Source organism: Talpa occidentalis, unplaced genomic scaffold (genome assembly GCF_014898055.3).
Source record: "Talpa occidentalis isolate TD23 unplaced genomic scaffold, MPIMG_talOcc4v2.1 talOcc4.7, whole genome shotgun sequence".
NCBI lineage: Eukaryota > Metazoa > Chordata > Mammalia > Eulipotyphla > Talpidae > Talpa > Talpa occidentalis.
Window position 1 is genome coordinate 20,013,343 of NW_023605083.1, and position 20,024 is coordinate 20,033,366.

The 20,024-nt window shown below is 39.6% G+C and overlaps 1 protein-coding gene across 2 annotated transcripts in view; it reads left to right on the forward strand.

The window, feature by feature from the left end:
- The window catches only part of PTPRD (protein tyrosine phosphatase receptor type D), a 2,089,263-nt gene that overhangs the window by 1,703,669 nt on the left and 365,570 nt on the right, over nt 1-20,024 (forward strand). The window lies entirely within an intron of this gene.

Below are 20,024 nucleotides of genomic sequence, written 5' to 3' on the forward strand. Positions count from 1 at the left end.
TGCTGCCTCAGGGGTCATTGGCTGGTCCTTTCCGGTGTTGGTGGCTGGTCCTTTCCGGTGTCGTTGGCTGGTCCTTTTGGGCGTCTCCTTCATGCCAGGTCTCGTCCTGTAGCTCGTGGGCGTTGTTCACCTTCTGTGCCGCCATGGCGCCTCCAGCGTCATCACAGGCAAAGTCTGTTCTCCTTAGTCCCTCCAGGTCTTCGGAGGGCTCCAATACCCGTCTGCATGGATCTTGCCGACTTACGCCAATTGTAAGGGGCAGGACAGGGCACAAGGCAGGTTTTCTGATCCCATGCAGACCGGGTAAAGGAGGAATCAGAGTCCTCAGTAGTTTTGCAGGTTTTTTATTTGGGGTTCACCAGGCATATGGCAGGCAGGGGTGCTGGCTGGGGGACTGGGAGGCTGGCAGGCCTCCCAGCCCCCAGCAAGTCTTCACTCTATCTGGGCTCTCTGGCGTTATCTGCTTCTGCTTCGGCTTCTCCTTCAGGTTCTGCTGCTGCTGGCTGGGGCTGCTGGCGTCCCCCCGTGACGCCGCCCTTAAAAGCACAGTCTTAGCTCAGCTGAATCCCATCTACCTATGCCCACACCCTATTCCAGGTGCCCACCATCAGGCATGCATTCAGGACAAGGATCCATCATCTATCCTGATGGCGGAAGGGCAGAAAAGCCTGACATTTTCTTTACCCTACACCCATTAACTTCATAATTTGAGCAGTATCTTTTAAAATATAAATATGTATCATTATGTACATTTATGCTTCCAAAGGACATTGACTGATTGGCCCATTCATATATTTAATAGTCCCTTTAATAAATGTTTATTGGATACATTTCCTATGCCAAGCTTTGAGTTAACTACTGGTGATACTATGGTGAGATAAAGCTATATGATTTCTGTACCTTTTTAAGAGGCTTCAATTCTTCTGAGATTGACAATGATTTAACATTAGATCTCAAAATTTTATTCTTTGTATAAGTGTTATGTTTGAAGAAAATAAGAAACATGTACCTCATCCTTTCAGAAGTTATAAAAAAACCTTTCAAGGAGTGATTTATTTATTTTGAAATAATTTTAACATTAAATTATACTGAAATTTCCCAAGTATCCTTCACCTAATTTTCCCCAATAACAATACATTATACATTTGTAGTACATATCAAAATCACCAAACCAATAATGGTACAATACTATTAACTAAGCTACAGGTTTTTACTGCTTGTTACATTAACTCTTTTTTTTTAATAATATGTAGGTCTTTTAAATATATAGCTCTAAAGGAATGATTTTTGAGCAATCTCTGATAAATGAATAAAAGTTAACTATAGCTGAAAGTATTGATAAGGCACCAGAAGGAACATTCTCATATACCCTAAGATAGGAATAACCTAGTGTGCTGTAGGGACTGAACAATTGCATGTGACTGGATGCCAGACTGTGGGAAGAGAGGGAACATTCCAATAAGGCTAGACAAGTAAGAAGAGAATGTCTAGTGCAAGACTTTGTCGAACTTGTTCATGAACTTATATTTTATTCTAAGAACAGCTGGACAAGTGATAATGTGAGATTTATATTTTATAAACAACAGTGTGACTGCAGGGTAGAGAAATGCTTTGGAGCCAGGCCAGCCAGAGTGGCCTTGTGATTGGTTAAGAGGCTACTAGGGAGTTATAGAGAGAATGGACACAGGGCCCGGGGGTGGTGGAGGCTAGGGAGGCCGGGTTGCTTTGTCTAAAACATTATCTTAGTTGATGGAAATACATTGTCCTAACACTTGAACCACCAACCGATTATTATAATCTTGAGTAAGAAAGAAAGCCAAGTTAATGAGGGTCAAGTAATCCTTTATTCTTAACATGACAGTATATTTTTTTCCCAAAAAGTATATCACTGATCATTCTTATGATTTTCCTTTTTGGTTCTCGAGATTAGGTAGTTTTATTTAAACTTATGTTTATGTTGATATTTGTAAAATATATGGACTCAGGAATCAGTTTAAAACTGTAAATGAAGAATTACTACAAGAGCTTTCAATCTCTGACAAAAAGTATTTAAGTTTACAATTTGTGGTATGTTTGCAAAATCACAACATAGTATTAGGACTATAATATTTCTACTTCTGTTATTAATGTGATATTAAAATATATGAAATACTTATAGCTTCAGTTAAAAACAATAACACACAATACATTACCTTGGAGGAAAGTGTAACAAACCTCTTAAACTAAATGCATTCCAATAGTTTTTATTTTCTTGGTTGTATTGTTAAAAGAAAATTTAAGGGGGCCTGTGTGGTGGTGCAGGGGTTAAAGTCTCAGCACTATCAAGCTGTCACCAGCCACTGTGGCATGCCTTGATCCCCAGCCAGGGAGCTGACCCATATGGCACAGCAGAACTCTCCTGTCTTGCCTGCTGCTCCCCTCAGCAGTGTATTTCAGTAGATCCACCTGTTCTGTTCCCCACCTGTCTCTGGTGAATCCTCTCACTCCCTGCACCTCTGACCTCTACCCCAGTTCTCATATGCATAAATAAATAAAATCTTAAAAAACATTTAAGATGCTTATAAAATAGGAAAAATAAATGGCTATTGTTTGTTTATTATTGGAAAGGTCATTCATAGCTACAATGATTTCAGGTTGACACTAAGAAATCACTTTAATATCTCTATCTTTTGATGAATAGTGTTTTATTCAGTAAATGCCTACTTTGTGCCCCAAACAAGCTAGGTCTCCCAATTCTTGTTATCACAGAAGTTACATTCTAGTTGGAGCTGTGTGGGGGTAATGGGAAAGAGGTACAGCAAGACAAGGTTATGAACAAAAGATAAATAAGCGTTGTGTATTTGATAGTGCTAAATACTACAAAAAAAAATACTACAGAGTGACGTGCTATGATAGTGAGGGAGGCTATTAATGGAAGTGGCATTGTGTTTCTTCATTTTATGTCAAGGACAGTGTTGCTGAGTGAGATGCAATAGTTAGCCAAACAAAGGGAAATGTGAATTTAAGAGCATGCAAGAAGATAGAGCAGTGATTTGCCAAGCCCTTTGGGCCAGAAGGTGCCTAGAGTGTTCAAAGGATAGCATAAGGCCCAGGACACCAAAAAATAGTAGCAAAGCGGGGCTAGGGGATGATGTAGAGATGCGGTGCAGCTTTATTATGTGTGCTGGTAGGCTTTCTTGGGAGTCTGGATTGCTTGTATGTAAGGAAACAGATACACTCTTGGGGGTGTCTGTGAAACTTGAGTTGAGTACTACTGTCCTTTGCTGGAACAAAATAAATATTGCTTTTACAAACAGTCTATTGAAGGGTTGGTACAATCTCCTGATTAAGTTATAAATTCATTGTCTAAATAGCTTAACTAAAATCTCTGTACTAACCAATATAGACTTTAAACACTAAAGCCTGTGAATCACAAAAGAAAAAAAAAAAGTCTGCTCTTTTCTCTAGTCAGTTTTATTTTTCTTTTAAAGCAGTTAATTGGTTTACACTGGAATTATATAATTAAGTCTACACTTCCCCTTATCTATACTTCCCCTCATCACTTTCTGTACCTGGTGAGGACTAAGAGGATATGAAAAGCTCGGTTGTAATTGAGGTGTGATAGACAACATTCTTCTACAGGGAAGAAGGAGATTTTTATGGAGGGTCTTTCTCTATGTACTTCCATTTAGTCAAGATTATAGCAGTAGAATTCCTAAGTGATTCCTAGGTTTCATTCCCTTTATAGACAAAAGCATTTTCATAAAATTCTTTCTTGCTAACTCTTTTACATTTGGGAAAAAAGTCTTTATTAGTTATGTGATTTAACATATTTGGATTTAATTTTAAGCCCAATAGAGATTCAGATAATAAATAAAATAAGGGTTATTAAACCATAACTTAAATATGTTTTCTATAAAATTGTACATGATGTTAGCAACCAGATTTGGCTTAAATTCTGACTCTTCTGCTCACCTCGAGTCATTGACCTAATTCTTCTGACCCTTTGGGGATACTCGGAGTGCTCACGGGTTCTAGAAGTGTTAAATAGAATCCTGTATGTGGTTTTCTGTGAGTGTCTGATGTGTGGCAGGTATTCATTGGGGTCCATTTTAATCCCATTATTACATTCACCATATGTACGGGTCATTACCTGTACATTTCTGATATATGCAGAAATCAGCTATCTCTCATTTCTACCTATAGATTTGATTTTCAGATCAAGAAATTATGCAATATATACCTTAGAGTAGCAAGAAACAAAACAAAATAAAAAAATCCTTATCATGGAATTCTACATTTTATTTGCTGAGCTCCCAGTGAGTCTCTCTAGTCTATGTTTATGCCATCATGTGGCCCAGCGCTTCTCAAATGCAGCACTGTTGATATTTTGGACTTGGTTGTATGTGGCTGCCCTGAGCATTGGTGGCTATATTGCAACACTCTCAGTTGTGTCAAATGAAGACATTTGGTTGAAGTACTGTGGGTAAGGGGCACAATTACCCCAGATTGAGAACCATTAATGATTTGTAAACTGTGGAACAAAATGTTGGGCCAGGGGTGGCTGAGGTACAAACTTCTCTCCTGACTTCTGTGAGATTTTGAAGGGGCAAATTTTGTCAGAAATTTAGGAAACCTCTCCTAAGTTCTTGAAATCAGCTATGCAGATTCAGAAAGATAAATTACAGTTCTGCTCAGTATCTATATAACCTGAGGCAGGTTGCCCAATCTCTCCATGTCTCAATTTTGTTGTCTGGAGTATTGGAGGGTAACTATAGGAATGACATGGAGATTAAATATTAAGCACTGTAAGGTGCTTAGATATATGCCTCATACAGAGTAAGCACTTAATAAATGGTAGCCATTATTATAACAATTATGTAATTTACAGCGCCTTAATTTAATTTTGTTAATTTGTTATTTATGAAATGCAATTTTACCCCCTCGCAATGATGGTGATAATACCTTCCATTCATGTAATTATTTAAATACTTTATGTCTTTAATTTTTTCCTGGATATTCTAGGCATAGGAAAAATTATAGCTCTGTATCCTCTCTACTTCTTGGATTAAAGAATAAAGGGGCTTCTAGATGATGGGAAGGACTTAGAACTTGATTAAAAAATAAAGGGCTTCTAGATCCTGGGAAGGACTTAGAACTTGACTCTCTCATCTCTGTGTCCAGGGAGGAGGCAGTGCAGTTAAAAAGAGCAGACACAAGAACTCAAGTGCACAGCACCTAGGACCAAAGCAGAGGTCCCTCTGTAATAGATGTAGGATAAGAAAAAATGTCAGGCTTTTCTGCCCTCCTGCCATCAGGATAGATGATGGATCCTTGCGGTCCTGAATGCATGCCTGATGGCGGGCACCTGGAGTAGGGTGTGGGCATAGGTAGATGGGATTCACCTGGGCTAAGACTGGGCTTTTAAGGGTGGCATCATGAGGACGCCAGTAAAAGCAGAGAAGCCAAGAACAAATAGAAGCCGAGCAGAAGCCGAGAGAAGGCCGGAGAGCCCATAGAGTGAAGACCTGCTGGAGAGCCCATAGAGTGAAGACCTCCCAGCCCCCCAGCACCCCTGCCTGCCATATAACTGGTAAACCCCAATTAAAACCTGCAAAACCACTGAGGACTCTGACTCCTCCTTTACCCGGTCTGCTGGATCAGAAAACCTGCACTGTGGTCCTGCCCTTACACAGAATAGCCACAGAAGTTGTCCAGGAGCCTCATTGATCAAATAAGATTCAGAATCATAGAGACAGATTTTATTATATTTTAATGCTCCATATAAGAATTAGAGAAGTGTTGAATATCTTTGAGAAAGCCTTCTGTCCCTTTTCATTTGGATAATTTTGTTACCAGTGTTTTATTATAAAATCATTTTCAGTTTTCATTAGACTTCCCTATAAATTTGATTCTAAATTATCAGTAGTAATTTCTGCCTTCAAGATTTTACCACCACAGTAATGATACCACCATCCTCCTAGTCATGATGGGATAGATTGGAAACCATGGCCAGATTTTTTTACAAACTGAGGTGGAGTCAGTTTCCTTGACTATGGATTGGTTTCTTAATATACTTGGACCAATAGAATGTTAAAGAGGTGAGACTGTATCAGCTCCAGGACTAACCCCTCAAGGCCTGTGTGTATCCACTACCACAGGTGGCACCTTCAGCCTCCACGGGAGGATCCCCAGCTTCCCCCAGAAAGGACCCAGGAGACAGAAATAGTCACACAGATATTATGCATCTTGTCATTATCCTGGTTTAAGAGTCAGATATGTGAGTGAAGTCATCTCGGCTTTCCAACCAGAGTTTAGTTTCTGCCCACCTGCAAGCCACATGAGCGATTTCAGGCATGTGGAGGAATAGATCCCCCATGTGAAGAAAATCCTTGCCTTTAAGGGATTTTTGAGTTGTTTTGAAACAGCAATTCATAGCTGAACACCCGGTGATTATTGTCACAAAATGAAGCACCTACCAGCCTGAGGAACAGCTTTAGACCTGCAGTTGCTTTAGTCTTCCTTCCTTCCGGAACTAGAACGCAGATGATGTTCTAGGTGACAAGCATTTGAATGCAGTGTTCTTTTGAGTAGATGAGCAATGATACCCATCAATTGAAGCCTGATCTAGTGCTAAAATTCTGGAACATTTGCACATTTTACATTGGCAAATGTTTTCTGTGAATGACCATCCAGGAAATATTTTTGGCTTTGTTGGCTATACAGTCACTGTTCCAACTATTCAACTCAGCAAGAAAGCAGTCACAGACAATACATAAATAAATGAGAATGACTGTTTCAGTAAAACTTGGTTCACACACATAGGCAGTGAGATAGTTGTTCTGATGCCCTGACCTTTGAACTCAATCACAAGTTCTTACTACCAAGTGGGAAGAAGAGAATATTAATCAGTGGGGGACCTTTTTTTTTTAGCCTGATGAGAGTAGTTAAGGTAAGGAGATGTGTTTCATTAGCCTCTTTTTTCACTTTACGTTGCTAGTAATGTTTATTGGGAGCAGATTAATTAGAATAAATAAGTTCAAGGAGCACATCTCTTGATAAACAGGTATGTTTAATCGTGCTTAACCTTTAGAATTTATGTAGAAAAAGCTTTGCATGTTACTGTGCTTTATGTCTTTTGGGGGTGCTTCAGGTACTTGACTGTTAGTGGCACTTCAAATTGCAAATCCCTGGAAAATGAATAATTTATCAGCTTTGGGATAGTTTTCATTGCACCGTGAATCTGACATTTAGAGCTATGAACATCTTAAATACAAAGAAAAAAGGCTACTGGAAAGTGTTATGTTGGATGGCTATGTTGCAAGGGGAACTATAAAGAACATATTTGTAGTTCATGGGTATCAAAGCCTCATATAGGTTTCATGAAGGCAAACAAAAGTAGAAATATCGTTAGTGAATGTGACTGCATCTCATGTGCTTCTGTACATAAAAGTCAAAAGAAAAACAAAACTCTAACAAGCAAGCACCATTGATCCAGCAGCAATGATCAGAAATAACAGTATGATCCATGAAGTCTGCAAATTGAAAATCCGACAGGGAGGGGGTGTTTGCAATTGATTGCAATTGGAATCCCTTACTCACATGGGAAAATTGAAAGAACCAGTTTGTTCTGGCAGCTAGGAGAAGGTAGTTTCTGAAAATATATGAAGGGGGCATATCTGTATTTTTGTAAGGTCTGAGGTTGTTAAGAGATGTATGAAGTAGTAGTACTAATTAGATCAAACAAAAAGCTTGGCTGAATATGAAGGAAAATGAGCAATGGTTGAGTCTATTTGAGTATGGAGTAAAATTTCCAAGGCAAGAATGAGAGCCGCACGTGTGAATAAGTTGAAGCAAGCACGGAAACCATTGTGAAGAACTACTGTTTCTGAAATAATCAAAACTTACATCAGCAAAGGGATATAAAAAGATCATTCAGCATTTGCAAAACATAATTCTTTTTGCATTTTAATTGTTCTGATTTGGAGTGAGAGATGGAACAGGAAGGGTATTATGATAATTATAATGAAACAATTGCTGTATTCTGGGATCTATTTTCTCTAGAGAGTTTGCAGTTTAACAAATGAATCTGACACCACCATTGGCCAGAGAATAAATTGGCTCACTTCCCTTTGGTTTCTTTACTCAGGCCGCTTGGCTTCACTTTGTAGCTTAAAAGAACCTTTCACAAATTACTCACCATCACCAACATTTTTTTTAGCTCAAAAAGTGCTTTCTGGTTTTCCAGCTTTACTAATACCCTTCCCATCAACCTTTCTTACTGAGCAGCTTTATCATTCCAAATCTTAGTCTCCCAGCTCTGTCTTCTCTGCTGTCTTTGCCCAAATCTATTTAGTGGGACTTCTGTTTAGTCCCAAGCACTTGGTAATCACAAGAAGACAGAGCTAGTTACTGCTCTCAGAAGAATGAGGAGGTAATAAAGAGATAGTGACAGTATAGTAAGCAGGAGCACAAGCAGGAGTACATATTCCCAGGGTGTTGCCAGGAACAAGAGGTGGTTAGAATTGGATGGAATATTAACAGTTATGGCTGAGCCAGTAAATGTACAGGAAGACTGGAAGGAGCTTGGAGCTGGAGATCAGTGATTCTCAACATGATTCTTTGGAATTACTTGGGGCTAAAATATAGTGCCTAATTCCCATACTCACCAGTAAGTCAAAATAAACAGGGTATGGCTCAAGTCTAGGTAATGTTAAAATATCTCCCAGTTGAAGCTCAACCCAGCACTACCATCTGAGAGCATCAGTGAAAAAAGTTAAACTGTAAGTGATATAGTCCAACTGTTTGATCACTGACAATTGCATGGTGGATGGATTTAAGGATGAAAGTGTAGTTATAATTGTTATATACTTGCCCAGCGCAAGTATATTTAGTCATGCCAGATCCTGCTTCCTTGCCCCGTTCCAGTTCAGGGCCTTGAATACAATCAGGGGTAGCTCATCCATGTACCCACAATGATAAATTTTATTATTTAAGTAGGCTGGTTCAGCTCTTTGGAAGGCTTTTCCTGTGTCTTATGAGGGAAACACTTACAAATACTATTTTTTTTGTTTAAGGAGCATGACCAGGATCTTCTTACTTTTCTAGAAAAGCATGAAATCCAGAATTGTATGTGAAACATCTCTAATTTCTACAAAATAAGCTTGAATTAAAAATCATTAAGCAACGCTAATACTAAGACCAAAGGAGAAACTTCTTTGGGATGGATTTGGTTTTGGACACACATATTTTATTTCTGTGGGGTCTTGACAGAAATTTGTAGAATTGAAATGAATAAAATTCCCAGGTTTCCAGTGCTTTCTGTGGTTTAACAATAGCAAAAAAAAAAAAAAAAAAAAAAAGGCAAAATGCCATTGGCAAACATTTGGATGGACTGTGTTTGTGGAAAGTAATTTAAAGAATAGAAAGCATTACCTGTTATCGCACAACAAAATATAAAGCAAGAGGACAAATTTTAAGTACCCTAACTACAATTATATAGACAGTTCTGGTGAAAGTGAATTTGGAATGATGAATTATTCATTTGAATCCTTTCATTCCCAGTTTTGTACATTCTAGCTATGCCAGATATAAGAACCTCAGGATTTAAGAACCCAGATTTAAGAACCCCTCAGAGTCTGAGGCTCCAGGCAGTTGCCCTCTCCTGATTTCACCCATTCCCTGAAGTTAAGCAGCTTGTTTGCTGGCTCTCTTTTTTTCTCTCAGGGGCTGCTCTGGCTACCCAATGTGAAGCCTCAGAAGGTTTAGGGCTAAAGAGCTGTTGAACAGTTGTTGAGCCAGCGAATTAGCATTTCAAAGGCCCAGGCTCAGAAGGGCATTGCCTGAGTGAGCGGCTGGGTGGAAACAGAGAACCTTCCTCATGCAGTCATTTCTGGGTAATAATAAGATCTTTCTGTGAAAATGGTCTTCTAATTGTATGGGGACTAAAGATATACAGTACTAAAACTTTCTGCTTTATCCATTTTAATGGCATTCTTTCTAGAATGCACCTTGCAATATTAAGCATCTTAAATGAAGCATGATTGTTGCTTGATCATTTGGGTGACACTAATCAGGACTATCAGCTTTTTTATGTCTCCTTGTGTTAGTGTGAGATGCCCTGAAGAATTGTTGTGGTATAGAGTTGGCCAGACTTGCATTTTTGCAGGTCCATTTATTTTTTGTAGAAAGGACATGTTCACTTTTAGATTAAAGAATCTGAATTCAAATCCTGTCTTTGCGATTTACCAGAAGGGTGGTCTCGAAATTTATTAACATCACTGAGCATTTTATTAAATTCAGCTGATATGTTCTGAGTCTACCTGCCAGCATTCTGTTAGTTGGCTGGGATATGACAGTGAATAAGGTGGAGGCAGGCAGGCCCATGCTCTGCAATAGCTTCCAGTCTAACCTTAGCTTGCTCATCAGTAAAATAGGGGTAAGAACTGCATCCTGCAGTTGGTCCATGAGTATTAACTGTGATAATGTAGTAGAGGGACCTGTTAATGATTAGAAGTTCATAATTAGTAGCTATAGTTGTGAGTTCGTTTTTTTTTTTTTGTGCTTAGTTATCAGTATCTTCTAATTTATTACCTTAAATATATGTTATTTTCTTCCAGAAATCAATCTTTTTCACGCTTATATTTTAATTCACAGATGTTGTTTTACATTTTGGGAGTCTGAGCTTATTCCTTTTCTCCTCCCTACTCCCGTGGTCCTTTAATAGTTCATTTCTTCAAGATATTTTCCCCCATTTTAGCAACTTGAACTACATTAGGAGCCAAAATAGATCAACTAAAAGAAAAACATATTGTGCTATGTATGTAGGCCATGGCCTATTGTAAGATAGAATAATAAGTGCAATATAATAAACAACACAAGTTGTAAAAAAAAGTATATTCGTTGTTGAGAGGCAAGGGGGGAGATGAGGGCATAGGAAGACCAGAGTGGGGTTACCAGGAGAGGGAATGAGAAGACAGACTTTACTGAAAATGTGACATTTGAGCAACTTTGTAAGATAAGGGGAAGTTGATGATGGGGTAAGAGTGTTTTAGGCAGAGAAAATAACCAGTTCAAAGACACAAGACTTCAGGGCAATCGTTTGACATGTTATAGGAGTAGGTAGGGGAATAGGAAAAACATATATTTGGTTAGGAGAGAAATCTGGTACAGAGAGCCTCAATTAGGGGAATTTATCAGGTTAGGAGGTCAAGTTGTTATAGGGCAACCCTGATATAAAACGGGTTGCCTGGCTGTGGGTCCTCACCCATGCGCTTAAAAGGGACTTATTAATACTCCACTACAGGCACACACAAAAGGTTAATAAAAGGTTTATTTACATGGGAAAGGGAATTAAGGAAATGTACACCTCAGGGAGAAAATAGGGAAATAAAGTCTTTAATGCGTCCTACACGATCCGCCGACCTGGAAACCCAAAGGCACTCTCAGAGCTGGCCAGACAGCTGCGAGCTGGCGGGGACCCAACATGGGGGATCCCCTCCAAAGCCCACGTGTCTGGCTTTATACCAAACCTGGCTGCTTAACCCCACCCTCAGGTCCCAGCCACCTTCCCTTTGGTGGTGATGGGATTTGGAGTTCCCAGTGTCTTTTGGCTTTGGTCTGGAGTGGGTGGTGGAGTCCACAAAGCCTGTATGGAATTAGCTTTAGGACATCCTTTTCCCCCTAGCAAAGTTACTTGGAAAAAAATATTGAAAAAAGTATTGAATTGAGATCATGAAGGAATATGTAGCAAGTTACTAGTGATGTTGGGATCTAGTATCCTAGACCTGGACCTGGAAACCCAAAGGCACTCTCAGAGCTGGCCAGACAGCTGCGAGCTGGCGGGGAGCCAACATGGGGGATCCCCTCCAAAGCCCACGTGTCTGGCTTTATACCAAACCTGGCTGCTTAACCCCACCCTCAGGTCCCAGCCACCTTCCCTTTGGTGGTGATGGGATTTGGAGTTCCCAGTGTCTTTTGGCTTTGGTCTGGAGTGGGTGGTGGAGTCCACAAAGCCTGTATGGAATTAGCTTTAGGACATCCTTTTCCCCCTAGCAAAGTTACTTGGAAAAAAATATTGAAAAAAGTATTGAATTGAGATCATGAAGGAATATGTAGCAAGTTACTAGTGATGTTGGGATCTAGTATCCTAGAAACAGAAAACAACAGATTGTGCAAGACCTTGAGGCCACAGGAGCGTGACAATATAAGGGGATTGCAGCAAAGGAAAGGTAAACTGTTATGACGGGGAAGGTGCAGTTGATTATATTTGTGTGTGTGTGTGTTTCCAGGATTAATGTGTTTCTAATATGGAAAAATCTATCATTGCTCTTGATAATGATGATAATTTAGGCACAAAAACCCTCTCTCAAAATGAATTTCCATGCATGCAAAGCAAAAGGAATGTGAAAGCAAAAGCAGATTCTGTAGACTTGAGCCTGGAGTTCTGTCACTGGACTATTAGTTATCTTGGAGGAGTGATGTGCTTTTTTGTTTGTTTTAAAAATAAATAGAAAGCACATATGTATAGATTTCTGAGAATACATTTTTTTTGTGAGACTCTTGTCATAATATAGAATTACTTGTTTTTGTATATTCAAATCTTAATCACGTGAAAAAGACCTAATTAACATTGCACTAACATGATACAGGCCTGATACAGTAGAATAAGGTACATATTATCTAGAAGAGCAAATACTTGATTAAATATATGGATTGTTCTCTGGTACCTCCTTTGGTACTGCTGCATTTTCAGTTCACTTTGCCCTCTATTTTCTAAACATCCATTTTTCTGGATGCATGAAACAATTTCCTTCCACTTTTGGGAAGCCATTCCTTTCCTAGACTATTCAATATCCTCCCAAAAAAACCCAAAAATGTCAGTGGTAGTAAAAGTTTTTACAGTACCTTTCTGATTTTAAGAATATCTTGATGTTTATTATTAAATATAGTCACACAGTTGGCAGAGAGCAAAATAAAATGTTTGTTATAGATGTGATAAAAATATAAATCTTGTTATTGCTAACTACTCTTGATTTTTCATTCAGAACAAGAAGGTGCTGTTACTACAGACTATCTTTAGCCTTAAAGTCTCCTGTTAGAACACTCTTTTCCAGAATTATTTAGGACAGCTCCTTCTCCATCTCCTTCGGTCTAGTTTGTAAGGCACTTAGATGCATTTGTCACAGTCTGCATTCTGTCTCTGCTCTCTTACTCCCATTTCCTGGTTGATTTTTGAAAAAAAAAAAAAAATTGTAGACAGTAAAATTCATTCTTCATGGTGTAAATTTCTATGTGTTGTGACAGATGCACCGGGCTGTATGTCTACCTCTACATTAAATAGCAGTTCCTTCACCCCAGAAGTCCCCCAAGTTATTAGTTTGAAAACTGAAGGGGACACAGTGGGACCCTGTTCCCCAAATTATAAGCTCCAAAGGAGTCCAACTCTCCGTGCCTACAAAGACAAAAGTATACTTAGTGTGAAAAATCTTTAAAAGGATTAGTGTGCACAGAGAGAGAAGAGAAGAAGAATATTCCAAATAAAACACCCAAAGTTACCTATCTCTGTGTGGATAAACTGTCCAGCCAAACAAGTGGGGCAAGTGAGGCCCAAAAGCTTGCTAGAAATCTAGGGCACTTTCTGGAGGGGAAACCATGGAAAAGGGGTGAAAAGTGCCAGGCAAGTCTGACACAAAAGGAGCAAAATCAAATTACCAATCACGATAAGTCTGCCATTGTCAGTCTCTCCACGTGTCTCCTCCAAGTCTCCCAGTTTGCTAGTGCAAGTCCAAAGCTGAGATGTATCCGTCTTTCAAGACCACCTGCCTTCCATTTTAATTTAGCTTCTCCTGGCTGCTCAATTCTGCCCATTGTCCAGTGCAGTGGGGTAAATGGTACCCCCCTTTTTATGGAAATGTCTGTTACAATGTACATATACATATTCCATATACATATAAGTTAGTAAAATGCATTTAAGATTCATCCATGTGTTTGCATGAATCAGGAATTTGCTCTTTGAGTACTATTGCTTTGTACAGATACACACTTTGTCCATTTGCTAGTTGAAGAGCATCTGGGTGGTTCACATATTTGGTGGTTATGAATAAAATGCTATAAACATTTATAGACTGGGAAAAAATTTTAATCAGCCTCTGGTGCAGTGGTTCTGTGGACTTTCTAAAATAACAGAAAACACAGATGGCTAAGCCCCACCTCCCACCTACTATATCAGAATCTGTGGAGGGGCCCAGGCTGATGGCTTTATAAAAGCTCCCCAGGTGGTCCTGTTATACTGTTGGGGCTGAGAACTAATGCTTGGAGCATGTGCTCCTTGGTAACTCAGCTCTCTACAGTTTTCTTTATTTGGTAAGGTTTTAGTAATTATATTTAGATAATATAAGATTATACTTCAAATTAGTTGTTTCTTTTAAGGATTTAATTTCATTTGAAGGTGAGAATTACTATATGCTAATTAAACCAAGGCCTTTTTAAAGGTATACTTATTGAGGTTTAAATAGTCACGATAAAAATATATTTTTAATATGCCAATTATATCCTCAAGGATATTTTAATAATTATATATTTGATTAACAGGAGTAGTTGTTAGTTAGTGTAATTATATGTTTGAATAAACTAGCACTAGAACTAAATGAGCTTCCTTAATTACCAAGACAATTATTTTATATTGGTGATGAAATACATTATTATCTTATAAATATAGGCAGTGAGCTTTTACAATGTTTTATAATGGTATTTAAGATCTATTTAATCAATTATGTTGAGTTTAAGAATGAAACATTAATGTCACTATGAATTGGGCACAGTACATTTTTACACTAAAATAAAGTATGAGATTTTCATAGTAAGTGTAACTTACATAACAATACATGTCTCTCCAAAATTTCCCCAAATCGACCAGAAATACTGCTTCAAAGCTAAATGCTTTCACGATATAAGGGCAGGAATGACACAGTGCAGGTTTTCTGGGATCCAGCAGACTTGGTAAAGGAGGAATCAGAGTCCTTAGTGGCTTTTTGCAGGTCTTTTTATTGGGATTTACCCAGTACACAGCAGGTAAGGGTGCTGGGGGGCCGGGAGCCTGGCAGGCCTCTCAGCCCCCAGCAGGTCTTCACTCTATCTGGGCTCTCTTGCTTCTCTCTTGGCTTCTCCCGCTTCTTTCTCAGCTTCTTCTGGCGTCCCTGTGACGCCGCTCTTAAAAAAAAAGCACAGTCTCAGCCCACGTGAATCCCATCTACCTATGCCCACACCCTATTCCAGGTGCCCGCCATCAGGCATGCATTCAGGACCGCAAGGATCCATCATCTATCCTGATGACGGGAGGGTAGAAAAGCCTGACATTTTTTTCCTTACCCTACACATGATAATACCTGCTTACCAAAATGAATTTTCATTTCTCTTATCCTTAAACCTAGTGTAGGGGCAGGACAGGCCACTGAGCAGGTTTTCTATGATCCCATACAGATGGGGCAAAGGAGGAGGAGTCCTGGAGCCCTCAGTGGCATTTGCAGGCTTTTATTGGGATTTACCAGGTACACAGCAGGCAGGGGTACTGGGGGGCCATCATCTATCCTAATGGCGGGAGGGCAGAAAAGCCTGATACTTTTTACCCTACACCTAGTTTTATTCAGTTGATTGACAATTCTGAATAATTCTGTGATCACCAGGTGTTATTAGATGGTCCTTCACAAGTAAAGTTCCAAGAAATGGTCTTTTTAATAATAATTAAAAAAATCCCCCATAATATTTGATAGGTTATATTACAGGAACAATTGGTAGTTCTGATTTGAAAACATATTGATAACAATAAATGGAATATTGATATTCCTTTAGATTTAGTTCTTACAGTTTAATTGCTAATGAATCTCAGCTATTTACATATTTGCCCCTGGACTCTGGGGAGAGCTAAGGCTTTCAAAGCTTTGTTTTCTTGCAAATTACTGTAAACAAGTAGTTGTCAAGGGTCCACTATTAAGAGGAAAAAGCCTTTCTAGTGTTGGTAATAGAGCTAAGACGCACTGAGCACTTCCAGTGTGCGTGGATTCTTCAGCATGAGGGTTATCTTATTTAATCGGCACAGCACTCCTGTACTTTAGAAGCCCTTATTATCCTTTTCTGTAAGATAGGGTAAATTGTAGCTTAGAGAGGTTAAGTAACTTGTCCTGAATTGCTGCTCATAATAAATGATGAAGCCATGATTCATGTCCAGGCATTCTGACTTTGCAGTCACATATTTAATTCTTACGCCACATTCTATTAGCATCATTTGCCCTGACTTTATTGAATTTAAAGAATTGCATTTTGTGCTCCCTTAGCATGTTTTATTTATTTTAAAATTCTCATCACATCTTTCTTCCCCTTTGAGATTCCTATATTTGGTTTTATGGATGTTGCCTCCCATTAAGACCTGCATGCTTCCCCAGTGTTTTGGTGCATTTGCACATTGCCTGGCACTTGGTGGGCTCTCAGTTGGCTTGGCCCTTTGAAGAGCAGATGGAAATTTCATCCAGGGCACTCATTATGTTGGGCTGAGATTCCCCTCTTCATTTCAGAAGTGCCTCAGAAGGCTTTTGGAGACTGAATGAATTATCTTGCTTGATGCAGAGCTGGCTTAGTTTGTAAAATATGAAATTTGAGCACCTTTCTGTGCCTGGATAAGTTTGAACTTCTGTTACCATAATGTATTACTGTAAAAAGATACCAGCACTGCAACTCGATTTTATTCTAAGAGAGTGTAGTGCCAGCAAGGCACAGAGAAGGTTCTGTATGGATCTGGGCAGACAGGTAAAAGTGGAGCCCTGGAGCCCTCAGTGGCTTTTTCAGGCTTTTAATAATCTTTCTACACCATTTGTAGTGAGGCAACCAGGTACAGGGCAGGCAGGGGCGCCAGAGCCAAATCTTTACTCTTTCTGGGGTCTCTGGCATTCTCTCTTGATATCTTTGCTGGTCTCTACTGCACTCTCCTGCGCGGTCCTCTGCTGCCTGGTCCTCTGCTGCTCTGGGATTAGGTGTCCCCACTCACGCCGGCCCACCCCACACACCAGGTGCTGCCATCAGGCATGCGTGCAAAACCACAGTTGTGGATCTTTGATGCCAACGGCAGGAGGGTAGAAAAAATCAGATCACTTCCATACACCAGACAGAGAGAAAATGCGCAATGCAGGTGAACTGTATTGGTAGTCTCTAGTGAGTGTTTTTTTCCCCCTTTTTACTTAGGAAAAATCTTACTTAAATTTATTTTAAATAATAATAACTCATCATCTAATAGGGTCATAATTAAACATGTAATCTTGTAACAGGGTGGCCCCCAGGAAAGGGAGGTTTCCAGGTCCCTGCCCCACCCAAAAAGGAGGGTGGAGCTGAGCAGGGAGAGAACAAGCTGCAGAGGAGACTGAGGAAGGGAGGAAGCAGGATGGAGACCCAGAAGGAGACCTGGAGGAGGCACATGGAGCCGAGAGACACATAAAGAAACTACACTTGCCTTTTGGTCGTGGACTGGTTGACACAGATGTGCATGAGAGACTCATGGGGAGGTGACAATGGTGGTTTTTGTCTTGATTTTGGTTTTGCTCTTTTCTTTCCAGACTTGTCTGGTTGTTTCTGATCCTTTTCTGTGGGTCCCCACTGGAAGATGCTTTAGCTTGTGGCAGACTTTGGGGCCTTGCTCTGGGCCAATCCTGCTTGGTGGACTTTTACCCATAAGGGGATGGGTAACTTTGGGTGCTTGATTTAGAAACTAGACTCTTTGCCTTTCCTGTATTGTTTACTAATTGTATTAAAGTTCCTTCCCATTAAAGTCTCAGATGTTTTGTGTTGATGCAGCAGATGGCAGAAACCATTTAGAGTTGGCAGATTTGCGGGGTCTGGGGTACCCTCTCCCTGCCCTGTAACAATATGAGGCCCCTTTCTGAGGAACACATATCATAATTAGGGAGTCAGATCATAAAAACTTAACTTCTAAAGTCATTAAAAGGTGGGAAGGAAGGCTCTCTAGAACTTTGACTACTCTTTAGGGCTGTGCCCTTCCCCTCTTTGCTTCTTGTCTATACTAAATTCTTATAAAATCTATGAATTTCTTAGTCTGCATAAAATAATTTAAGGAACACTTTGCTGCAGGATAGATTTTGAGAATTTCTAATCTTGTAGCCTTAATGTGAAGCAACTCATATCAGAGAAGCAGGGTAACTAGAGGGCCACAGTCCTGTCTTTGGTCCCTTATTTACTATAAAACCACAATTCCACTTAAAATCTGCAATTCTGATATTTGTATCCACTGCTTCTCCAAGTAACACCTTTTCATAACCCTTTGTCCGCAAAGAATTATTTAAGCTATCTTGTATTTTTGCACACAGTAGTGTGGGATTATATCCCCTGGAATGTATTTTGTAGTAATACCTCCATACTTTGCTGCAGCAACTCAGTAAAGAGTATGGTCCTTAAGGCCCTATCCTCAAAACAGAAAGTTTGGATAAAGCTAATTGATTGTATTCTTGCTGTTCTTCATTATCTTAATTAGGCTAGGTAATTAAATCATTAATTGATTGAAGCTGATCCCTTGCTAACAAATAGTAAAACTGTGCTTTTCTGCTTGATCCCTTAAGAACTGCCATTTTAGCCTTCATGCACCTCTTCATTTGTGGTGGTTGCTCTGTCAAGAAGTGTAGACTTTCCTCTACCCTTCCAATGAGGATGTGACCCAGAAGGGTCCCAGCGGCCTGTGGGATGTAGTTGCTCTTATGAGATGCAGCTCAGTGAAATCAGGACTCAGTCCCGGTCTGGCTGGTTAATTAGCTCTGGACAGTAAACCGGGCAGGTGCAATCTATTCTGGAGACAGGCCCGCCTCCGGCAATTAACTTTCCTTGTTTGCTGTGTTTTGCTGGGGCCTTTCTTGAAACTGTGGTTTCCAGCACAGTGCTCTCTTATCTATCCCTGCCCGGTGCGTGCCCACACATCTTTCGTCTTCTGTGGCAGTATTCCTGAGGTGAGCACTTTTTCTTCCTACTCAAGTTCAGAGCCTTGGGATAATCACTATTTCCTAAATATATGAAGTTCTTTTAAAACTTCAGAGATGCCTCAGGGGTACAGGGAAGATGGAGGAAAGACACTGAGTGAGAGAGCTTCTAGTGGCCAATTCTAACTTATATTGGCAAACCCATGAACACTTGTCTTCAGTTGCTGAAATATGAGATGTTTTTACAAAGCTATTTCAGGTCTGAAAAGTTGGCTTTTAAACTGAATTACTAATCCAATAATTATAATACCACTAGAATCAGACTAAACAAAGGAAAGGTAAGGTGGTAAGAAAGTTGTTTTACCTTGGGTTACATTTCAAGCTTTTCTGTGCATCCTGTCATGCCTAATTTCAGAACTTCTGTGGTAAGCTTGGTTTTATCATGGTCCCTGACTGCTGGGTGGTTTTCTTTGTTTAATTTGATGTTATTTCTTATTATGTTCTTCCCGAGGAGAACTGTGCAGGCAATGAAATTGATAATTGGCTTTTTTTCTCTTTGCTTGGACTGAGTCTGGCAGCCACTTGGAAGAATTCATGTTCTGGGCTTTTCCTGGGTCATATGATAGCAGCAGTAAGGCAACAAAAGTGGGGGGAAATAAGTGGCTGCCTTGCAATTTCCACATCTATCGGAATATCAGGTTGCCCAACTGCCCCTCATCAGAGTTAGCCATTTTTATTGTTGTTGACATGGTTTTCAGACAGCTGTGCTCCTGGAAAATGATAGCAAACAAATATATAAATCCTAGGTGCTGTGGCTGAAAGAAGTTCCTAGGGAATTGTGATTATCATTGTTGGTTTTACTCTAGCTACATTTTATCCAGTTTTAACAGTGAACATGCGCTATATAATTATAAATACATTTTCTATCTAGACATACATATGCTTCCTTTGTAATAATTTTACATGAATATGATAAATTGTGATTTTGTATTATCAGAATAATATGTGCTTAATTGCTTTCTAACTCAGGAAGCCGATCTATCTTGTGTAACCCTCCTTGCTGTTACTTATGTTATG